Raw genomic sequence first — 11143 nt, 5'->3', positions numbered from 1 at the left:
AATAAAAAATATTTTAAAAAATAATTGTTACAATAATAATATTACCACAATAATAAACAGGCTCTTAAAACAAAGAATTGTGAGAATTGTTTAGAATGATTAGAATGCATGCATACAGCTAGGTCGCACGTAAGATCAATTTTCATTTATTTTGAATGTAAAATGCATGTCGTTGGTATTTAGAAAATAATATAAATCATATCTTTAAATCTCATTTAATAGTTTAAGCAACCAAGTTAAATAGGTTTTTTGTTATTATATCAGAGTCTTGATTACCAAAACAGTCACGAGTTTAAATCTCATCATCCTCATTTATTTAATAAAAATTAAACACAAGGTAATTTGACCTTATGCAAATTCAAGTCCAAAATGGTTCCACTTGAGAGGAGTGTTAGAGAATAATATAAATAATATCTTAAGACCTTACCTAACAGTTTAAACTATTGGATTGAATTGATTCTTTGACAATTAGGAGAAATTAGTTTTAAAACGTATTTTATTGTATTTAAATTTTAATCAAAAAATTAAATTAATGAGTTCAGATTTTGTTGAAAAATATTTTTTTGCATGAATATTAATTATAAACATGAAATATTAAAATACTTAAAATTAATTATAGATAAATAAAAAAATTAATTTCAAAGAATTCTGAATGAAATTGATGAAAAAAAATTCATATTTTTTTTTGATAATCAAAAAAAGAAAAAATTCATATTGATAAGAAATTATTGGTTTTATCTTTTAGAAATATATATTGTTTTTAATTTAAATCTAACACATACACCCAAAACCAGAGTTACAAAAATAGGCAGACTAGCGATTCCAAAATAATGGTTGAAATTTTCCAGAGCACGGGCTTTCCGCCATGTAAAAGTTTTAATATGGAAACAATCCTTCCATCCACAAACATGGGATTATTCTAAATTTAAGAAGAAAATCCATACATAGTAAAATGTGAATCTAATTACCTCAAACCAAAACCATGAGCAAAAACTGACGAAGATCTTCAAGCTAAAGCAAGTTAAATTCTTAACCAAAACCCAGGGAGCTCCTGCTGCTGTCGCTGCCACTATAGCTGCTCCTGCAGTTGCCGCCACAGCCGTTGCAGCTCCGGCTGGAGCACCTGCCGTCGCCGCTGCACCTGCTGCCGCCGCTCATCGAGCTGCTGCTCCTTGAGCATCAGATTATGCTCGAGCCACCGCAGCTGCCGCCGCCACCGCTGCAGCTCCTACTTAGGTATAATCAAACTGTACATGGAATCGATGTTACATGTTTTGTTGGGTGTTAAAAAAAAATTAACAGATAAACTTTTTCAACATGTTTTTGTATTTAAAAAATTCTAAGTGAAAATTAAAAAAAAATGCATAAATGTAATCAAATAAATCAAGAATTATGTGTATTAATAAGTAAAATAAAACAATCATAAACTATAACTAAAAATAAAAGTGGAAAAATCGAAAAAATAAGTGTAGATTAAGATATTTAATTTCAAAAGATGAGATATTTACGCGATTGTATTTACTAAATTTATTAATTAAATCAAGTTTTTTATTCAATCAAACGACAATGAAAATAGATATACACATTAAATTGGTTGAATAATAATAATAATAATAATATGCAAGGCTGCATATATTAGAAATATTATTTGAAAATAAAAATTTTTATTTTCAAGAATAAAGTTCTTCTGTACAAAAGATTAAAAAAATTATAAATAAATCAGAAAAAGTTTCTCAAAAATTAAATGCATAACTAAAAAATAACTATAATTTCAAAGAGGATCTCTAAACAACATAAAAAAAGAAGAAGAAGAAGAAGAAGAAGAAGGGATGTTAATCTAAATATAATTTAAAAAAAAACATATAAAAGGAAAAAAAGAAGAAGAAGAAACAAAGGCCAGACGTTGTTGGGACTAGTAAGTTAAGCTAATCCAATTGCCGCATTTTGTTAGGGCCCACGCCCACTAACCCTTTTTTTTGTTGCAAGATGTTTGTGAAAAAAACATAAGATGACGCTCTTTTATAGATCAGATATTGTTTTCTCTTACAAAAAAGTTGTGCATGCATGTTTTTTTTTTATGCAATTTTATACATAAAGAAATTTAAACTATAAATTAAAAAGCTCATACATACATGTAATCAAATAAATTGATAACTATATGAATTAATAATAACAAAAATTTAGTAACGATAACTAAAAATAAAATTAAAAATTCAAATGTGTTAATAACATAACATTCACACATTTATATTTTTTGAATTTATTTATTAAAATTAATATTTTTATTCAATCAAATGATATTAAAAAACACACACGTATTAAATTGATTAAATAAAATAAAAAATAGAAAAAAAATATTATGCAAGGTTGTTGTACATATTATGTTATCTAAAAATAAATATTTTTTTATTTTTTAAAATAAAGTTGTTTTATACAAAAAGATAAAAAAAAATTATTGATGAATCATAATTAATTTTTCAAAAATTAAATACGAATAACACCATAAACAAAATCTATCCAAAAATAAATAAATAAACAAAAAAATAATCACAGATGAGGAATATTAATTAAAACATAAATTTAAAAAATATTTTAAAAAAGATATATAAAACATATCAGTAAAAAAAAAAGCAATATCAGAAAAAAAAAAAAAAAACATTGTTTTGTTGTTGTGGCTTAACTCGTTAAATTCATGACCAAGAGCATGAACTTAACCGGGTTTAATATTGTTTTCCCTTTAAATTCGTTTTCAACCTATAACCAAAAAGAAATTAAACATGTGACCTAGACCATGAACTCAACCAGATTCTATATTATTTTCTCTTAAATTTATATTCAACCTTTAAAAACAAATACATACAACACTATCAAAAAAAAGTTATATTAAAAAAAGGTTAAATAAACAAAACAAATCACATATTAGTGATATTAATTGAAACATAAATTGAAAATTATCTAAAAAAGGATATATAAAAAAAAGATATCAGTAAAAAATAAAACAACATTAGAAAAAAAAATAATTGTCCAGTTATTATGCCTTAACTCGTTAAATTCGTAACTCAGTTCATGAACTCAATCGGGTTCAATATTTTTTTCCTTAAACCTTTAAAGAATATATATATGACCCGGATCATGAATTCCATAAGGTTCAATAATTGTTTTTTCTTAAATTTATATTCAACTTTAAAAAAAAAAAAAAATTAAAAATGCATAACACCATAAAAAGATCAATCTTTATAAAAAAACCTCAATTGGGTTGAAATTTTTTTTTTCTTAAATTTATACTCAACCTTTAAAAAAAACTCGTGACCTAGATTATACACTCAACAAGTTCAATATTTTTTTCCCTTTGAATTTATAACAAACCTAAAAAAAAATAAAGTAAACAATATCGTCCATATTAAAACATGTCGGTTTAATCCAGACCATAAACTCCAATGAGTTTACTATTAATTTTTCTGAAATTCATAATCTACCTTGAAAAAAAAAACTTGTAACCCCATTGTATACTGAACCTTGCACGGTGTTTTTCCCATGCCAAAAAAAGAACAAGAAGAAAAAAACAGATTTGTTAACATACCTTTTCAATCCAGATGAAATCTCAACTTCACTGAGAATATCCATCCATCTTTGTACCTTCTTCTTATTTTCCCTGAGGTTTTCTTCATTCTTATCAAAGACAATTGTGCAACTCTCTTTTTGATCATCTATCTTTGATTGTTCGACATCATAAGAAACTGGAAACACAGTGTCCAATCTCATCTCATCCATGAATCCGACAATCTTGACAAGCTCTTCAAAGCACCAAGGTAAAGAAGCACAATCTCTTGAAAATATAACAATTGACAGCCCTGATTCTTCAATGGCCTTAAAGAGTCTTGATCTAATTGCCATTACTTTCTTTGGTTCCTTCTCGGCTGGCACAATTAATCTCAAGGTTAGATCTGACTTTAAATAGGTGACAGCATTACTAGGGAAAATATTGGCCTTCCATTGATGGTACGACGAAGAAAAAGCTAAAGAAGCTTTAAATGAAGAAGCTGTTTCTTTGTTTGTAACAAAAAAATGGGCAGAAGATGGTTGTGGTGTAATATATACAGAAGATAACAAACAGACACCACAATTCTTCATCTTTACTCCTGGCTGGAAAGAATGAAATGTCAACTCAATGTTGCTAAAGGATGCATGCTTCCATTCTTTAAGCTCTTTAAGATGATCAAAAGATAGATAAAATAGCCACATATGATCTAACAGAACTTGGATAGAGTTACAACTAATACTCATCGGCGAAGGATAATTCTCTCTTCCATTGGCTTTGAAATGACAAGAAAGAAAAGGACTTTCACCATTTGCACTGAATGCAACACACGCAACAAACCCCATGCTCCAACTAGGCACTTGCACACTAATTGAAGATCCCTTACTTTGATGGTTAAATCAGCCTGAAATTTCATTTCCTGGAACAACGATACCAAATCCAGGTCTTGGATTAGACAAACCCTGTACCATGAAGAACCAAAATGTTAGATAGATAGAGGAAGAGGGAGAGGGATACAAAAAGGTTGGGGTATGATTAAGAGAAGACCTGGAGGTATCTTTCAAGCATGGTCAACCCCAAGCTATCTTGGCCTTTATGCTCGTACAATTCCCGGCAGTCAATACATATGAACACTGATCTTTTGGAACTGCTTAGCCTTATCGGATTTGGAATTTCTTTTAGGCGTATACAACCACTCAAATTTAATGTTTGAACTTGTGAGGGAACCTCAGGCAATGATTCAAGCATCCTACAATCCTCCAAGACAAGCGTTTCAAGTCCAGAAAGTTTATTTATGCTCATAGGAAGGCTAACAAAGTTATTCCGGCTTAGATCTAAAGACTTCAATAAAGATAAGCAACCAATATCTTCAGGAAGTGCCCCTTCTTTTAGATTGCAAGCGCATAAATCCAGTACTTCTAAAGAAAACAAACCCGACAAAGAAGGCAACCTTTGATCTGTGGGATTCACAGCTATTCTTTCAGTAAGATCTGGAGTCTTGGACAGGTTTAGTGAGTTGCTGAGATTGATGACTTTCAAATTAACAGCACTCCGCAATCAGAAAGGGGAGAAGAAATATGGACACTACTATCATACATATATAGGAAATCATTAAAAAGAAATACAAAGGCCTTTAAATTAGGTGATCTCACCTTACACCCATACCATAATTGCTCAAGACTACCGTTAGCCATGTGAAGTTCAACCAGCTCATCCACCTGTAAACCAGCTGGCAATGATTTTGAAGGGTAAGAATGCCATTCAAGAAATCGTAGCTTATTGGAAAGATCTTTAGGTCCTTCAAAAAGCTGCACGTTGTCGATTTTGAGCAATCTTAGCCTGCTCATTTTAGAAAAGGCTTTCATGTTCCATTGTGCCTCTTTTATTCCAGGCATGTCCATGAAAATGGCTTCTATTTTTTCTTTTCCCTGTCAACCAAAAGGGGAATACAAGTTAAAAACAAATACAAAGTAAAGATGGAGCATATATTAAAATAAACTTTATGAAATCTTATGAATAATGTTCTCTATCAGCTACTCACTGTGTTGTCCATCAGTGCAAGGCGGACATCCTCGTATGTCCACAATCTACTGCGCCTTCCAGTCTCTTCAGGGGATTCACAACGAACAATTTCCTTACCCATTATCTGTAATAAATTATGCATCCAGACTTGATCCCGAGAGACATTTATAAGAGATTTCTCAATAAGAACTGGTATTCCAATACCTGCATGGAATCCACTGCCGTCAAGTATCCTTGTTATTCGATCAATTTTAAATCCCTTAAGAAAACATGCAATGTCTAAAAATATTTTCTTCTCTAATTCATGGAGGCCATCAAAACTAATGCGAAGCACGTCAATAATTTCACGATCAGGAATATCATTTAGTCTATTAATCGCACTTTCCCATTCAAGGATACTTCTTCCATGCAAAAACGAAACTATAACTTCAAGAGCCAGTAGAAGGCCATTAGCATAACCCACGACTTGCTTGGATAGATCCAAGAAATCTTCAACAGGTTGGTCATTTTTGAAAGCTTTTTGCCTAAACAACACAAGAGCATCATCATCATTCAATTTCTCAGCCTCATAAATTCTAGCAACACCATTTCTAGTCAACACTTGTTTATCTCTACTTGTTATGATAATTCTACTCCCTGGACCAAACCATTTACTCTCCTCAGCCAGGGATTCTAGTCGTTTATGGTCATCTACATCATCAAGAACAACAAGAATATTTTTACGTTGTAACCTGCGCTTAATCATTTCAATTCCTCTAGAAGAATCACATATGGTAACACGTTCCATTAAGATTTCAGAAAGCAGTTGTTCCTGTAAACGACGTTGTCCATCTTTCTCAACAAAAACTTCTCTGACATTTGCTAAGAAGCAGCTGCCTTCAAATTGCAAACGAAACCTATCATATAGTACCCTTGCAACAGTAGTCTTACCTATGCCACCCATTCCACAAATCCCTATGATGATTGCTTCACCAACTTCTTATAACCATTTAATACCTCTAGACGAGAATCTATTCCAACTAGATTTTTGCTAACTGTTGGCAAAGTGATGCTTAGTTTGTACAATATGTATTCAACAATTATTCTAATTGATTCCGACTCGTTCCTGCATATGATGGTGGAAAACATTAATCATTTTGTGTGCAGAAATCAAATCAGATAGTGATAATTGGAAAATAAACATTAACATATTATAGCCCGAAAATGTATGGCTGTTAGCCGGATAATAATACACCAACCTTTGAGAAAGATAGGGCCCTGATAATAAATAGCTTCAAGAATAGAGGAAAAGGAAAGAATAAACTGCAAACGGAACTAGGATTGTATTGATGCTAAGAATGATCCGTGCAATAGCTATATTATTGCATACAAGAACAAAAGCTAGGAAATAAAATATCCATTAAGTTTGGTTTTAACATACCAAAAAGCAAATGGACTTCTATCGTATTTTTTGTCGACCACTAAGTTATTTTTTATAATTATTTTTATAAAAAATTTCAATTATATTGCAAAATAAACTTTTAAAAAAACAACTTTAAATTTATTAATTTTTGAGTTTTTTCCCATACTAGCATAGCCGGAAAAGTTTTTTTTTCTAGATTGTTAGATAATAATATAAATTATATATTGGACCAGGATATGATTTATATTATTCTATAATATGTCCCTTTAAGTACAAACTCTTTAGGTTTGAAACTTGCACAGACTTATACTATTTTATGCTTAATTTTTATTAAATAAATAGAAATTGAGATTCAAATTCCTTCCTTCATTCTTTCTTTCTTTTCTACCTTCAACTTCGATTATTATGCAACCCATTTCTTTGTCTTTTTTAACAACTTAATCTCTTATTCAGTCCCTCAATTTTTATATAATGTTAATATTAATTCCATAATGATGATTTCATTAATTAAACTTATTTTTATTTAAGTTGGAAAAAAAACAGTATTTTAGGCGAAAAAAAAACAGTATTAATTAAATTAACTCTTTTTTAGCAATTGCATTCGAAATAAATATTAATTTTAGTTAATATATTTTTTTGTGCAAAATAATTGATGAACCATGCACGCTGCTGGAAGCCATGAAAATCCCTAAAGCGATAAACTAGTACCGATCCCTCCTGGCCTCAACTAGCTAGCTTGGTTCAGCAATTGCTTTCCACGCTATTTTGTGTAAGGCCTGCTCCTGGGGTCAAACATGAAACAGAAGGTAAGATCAAGAAATTTGGCAATTAAATCTACCAATTAGTAATTTCAAGCTGGAACATGTACAACTCTACTTAGAAATCAGAAAACACCAAATTTCTACGAAGCTAGACGAAACAAACCGTGTAGTAAGTGTTGACTAAAGAGGCACAAGATCCAGCCAAGCCCAATATTTGTTTATTCGTCTACCTCCTGGATTTTCTTTTGGTGGAGAAAAAGTGAAGAGAGAAATGAAAGGGATATCGAACGCGCATTGGGCAGCAGAGGTACCTTCCTGTCAAGAGCAAGGGTTGGGCCACACACATCACAGTTGAAAAGTATTTTTTAATGCATTTTCAAACTAATAACTACAAAACTCTTACATTAAATATTATAAATTCCCATTGATTTTCTTTTTAAATAAACTTAGCCACCACCCTATGAACGGGAACTAATTAACGAAAAACTAAAAAAATCATATTAAATTGAGTTTAGGATCTCCAATTTTAATATTTTTATCACATACAACCCAACTTTGATTCCTCTCCGATCCCAAATACCAATTCTTCTCCTATTCTCAATATCTCATCTCAAATCTTTCATCAAGGGTGTTTGGATATATAATAACAATTATTTTTTTAAAGTATATTTTTATATATATATTAAAATAAATTTTTTATTAAATTTTGAAAAAATAATTTTGATAGAAGAATGTTAAAATAATTTAAAAATATAAAAAATTATTTTAAAAAAAATCAAATTTCCGAACGGTCTTAAACCGCTTTCCCAATCCAACTTTTTGGGATATTATTTCGAATCTCTTTTAGCACTCTACTACACAAATCATTAGGATTATTCTTGAGGTGCCAACACTACTTTTATAAAAATTAAGGCCTAATTGAAATAATCAAATTCTTTAAAACTTATGTCGTCGAATTCTTTAAAATTCTTCATCCAAGCACCATTCTGAAGAAGCGTAATCTCTCGAAAATATAATGACAGAAAACCTTGATTCTTCGATGGCCTTCCAGAGCTCCCTATCATCTCCCTATCAAGTTCGATGCTCTTTCCTCTCTCGAGCTCCCTATCATCCATGTACACATCGATGCCTCTCTGTTTCAGATTAGAATATAGATGACTAGTAAAGTTGTTCCGGGTGTCTTTGCCTCTAAAACTAAGGAACACGTCATACACATATAGTGGAGGAGGAGAAGATGAAGATGAGGTTATTCCTTGCACGCTGCTGGAAGCCATGAAAATCCCTATAGCGATAAACTAGTACCGATCCCTTCTGGCCTCAACTAGCTCGCTTGGTTCAGCAATTGCTTTCCACGCGTGTAAGGCCTGCTCCTGTGGTCAAACATGAAACAGAAGGTAAGATCAAGAAATTTGGCAATTAATTAGTAATTTTTGAAGATGGAGTTTCGGTGGAGAAAAAGTGAAAAGAGAAATGAAAGGGATATCGAACGCGCACTGGGCGGCAGAGGCACCTTCCTGTCAAGAGCAGGGGTTGGGCCACACATCACAATTAAAAAGTATTTTTTAATGAATTTTCAAACTTTTAACTATAAAACTTAAAAAAATTTCTTCAACTTAAAAAAAGTTGACAGTGCTCACACTTTTTCTTTTTTCCATTGAAAAGTAGCTTTTAATCCGATATCCACAACAAGAAGTAGAAAAGGACACGTTATTTATTGGAAGAACATGCATGTGGTGCTATGTTTTCTCGACAATGCTTCGGTAGTCAGAAAATCAAGGGCCACCACCCATGTGCATCCTAACACCTTTTTTCTTCATTTAAAGTCAAAACAAATCCTCAAGAGATATCGAACGCGCATTGGGCAGCAGAGGCACCTTCCTGTCAAGAGCAGGGATTGAAAAGTATTTTTTTAACGCATTTTCAAACTATTAACTATAAGACTCTTATATTAAATATTATAAATTCTAATTGATTTTTTAAAAATAAAAATAAACTTAGCCACCACCCTATTAACTGGAACTAATTAACGAAACACACACACAAAAAAATAAAATCATATTGAATTGTGTTTAGAATCTCCAACTTTAATATTTTTATCACAAACAGCCCAACTTATTCCTCTCCGATCCTAAATACCACTTCTTCTCCCATTCCCAATATCTCATCTCAAACCTTTTAACAAGGATGCTTGTATATATAATAGCAGTTATTTTAAAATGTTTTTTTTTTAATATATTAAAATAATTTTTTAATTAATTTTTTTTAAAATAATTTTGATATAAGTATGTTAAAACAATTTAAAAATATAAAAAATTATTATTTTTTAAATCAAATTTTCAAACACGGGTCTGAAACCGCTTTCCCAATCCAACTTTTTGGGATATTGATTCGAATATCTTTAAGCACAGTTGAGAATAACTGAATGTCTTAGGTTTAGCCTTAGCCAACCTTTCCTATTTATATATGTAGAGCAGAATACAGTAGTAACTATAGAGAATACAACATTGGATTAATCCTACATTACATTAATATCCTATGTATAGATATACATGATATACATTCTATAATATGCCCTCTCAAGCTGAGGGTGGAGGATCGACCCGAAGCTTGAACCTGAAAGCAGTAAAGGACGCAGCGGAAAGTAGTTTGGTGAAGACATCAGCAAGTTGATCCTAAGAGGGGATAAACCGAATCTGAATTTCCTTCTTTGCTACCCGGTCATGGACAAAATGATAGTCTACCTCAACATGCTTAGTACGAGCATGAAAGATAGGATTTGCCGAGAGATAAGTAGCACCAAGATTATCACACCAAATAGTAGGAGCCGAGATGGAGGGAACCTGAAGATCTCTTAACAAATATTGAAGCCAGATGACCTCAGCAGTACCATCTGCTAAGGCTTTATACTCAGCCTCAGTGGAAGAGCGAGCAACTATACGTTGCTTGCCGGATTTCCATGAAATCGGTGTTTGACCAAAGAAAACAAGATAACCACCCGTAGACTTGCGATCATCAATACTCCCAGCCCAATCGGCATCTGTAAAACCATGAAGAGCAAAGGAGGTACCTCGAGTGATATGAAAACCATAAGAAGTCGTTCCTCTGAGATAGCGGAGTATGCGTTTAACAGCAGTCCAATGGAAAATCAGTAGGAGCATGCATGTACTGACAAACTCTGTTAACAGCAAAACAGATATATAGGCGAGTGAATGTAAGATACTGAAGAGCACCCACAATTTGACGAAACCGTGTGGGATCAGAAAATGGATGATCCAGCTGTAGAGCAAGTTTAGAGGGAGAAACTGGAGTGTCAACCGGTTTGTAGGAAGTCATACCAGCCCGAGTGAGGATGTCAAGAATATATTTTTGTTGGCGCAACATCAGACCCATACCTGTAGACTAAACTTCAATACCTAGAAA

The 11143-nt window shown here is 31.9% G+C and overlaps 1 long non-coding RNA gene and 1 pseudogene across 1 annotated transcript; both read right to left on the bottom strand.

The window, feature by feature from the left end:
* Window positions 1-796: 796 nt before the first annotated feature.
* On the bottom strand, window positions 797-5495 carry LOC118053517 (uncharacterized). The gene is made up of 2 exons (XR_012168501.1): window positions 3581-5495; window positions 797-1247 (listed from the first exon to the last, which is right to left on the bottom strand). It is a non-coding gene; the product is annotated as an uncharacterized lncRNA (long non-coding RNA).
* A 72-nt stretch (window positions 5496-5567) lies between these two features.
* Window positions 5568-6955, bottom strand: LOC118053522 (TMV resistance protein N-like; annotated as a pseudogene).
* Between the last annotated feature and the right edge of the window lie 4188 nt (window positions 6956-11143).

Source organism: Populus alba, chromosome 17 (assembly GCF_005239225.2).
Source record: "Populus alba chromosome 17, ASM523922v2, whole genome shotgun sequence".
In the NCBI taxonomy this organism is placed as follows: Eukaryota; Viridiplantae; Streptophyta; class Magnoliopsida; order Malpighiales; family Salicaceae; genus Populus; species Populus alba.
This window is presented reverse-complemented; position numbering and strand designations above follow the sequence as displayed.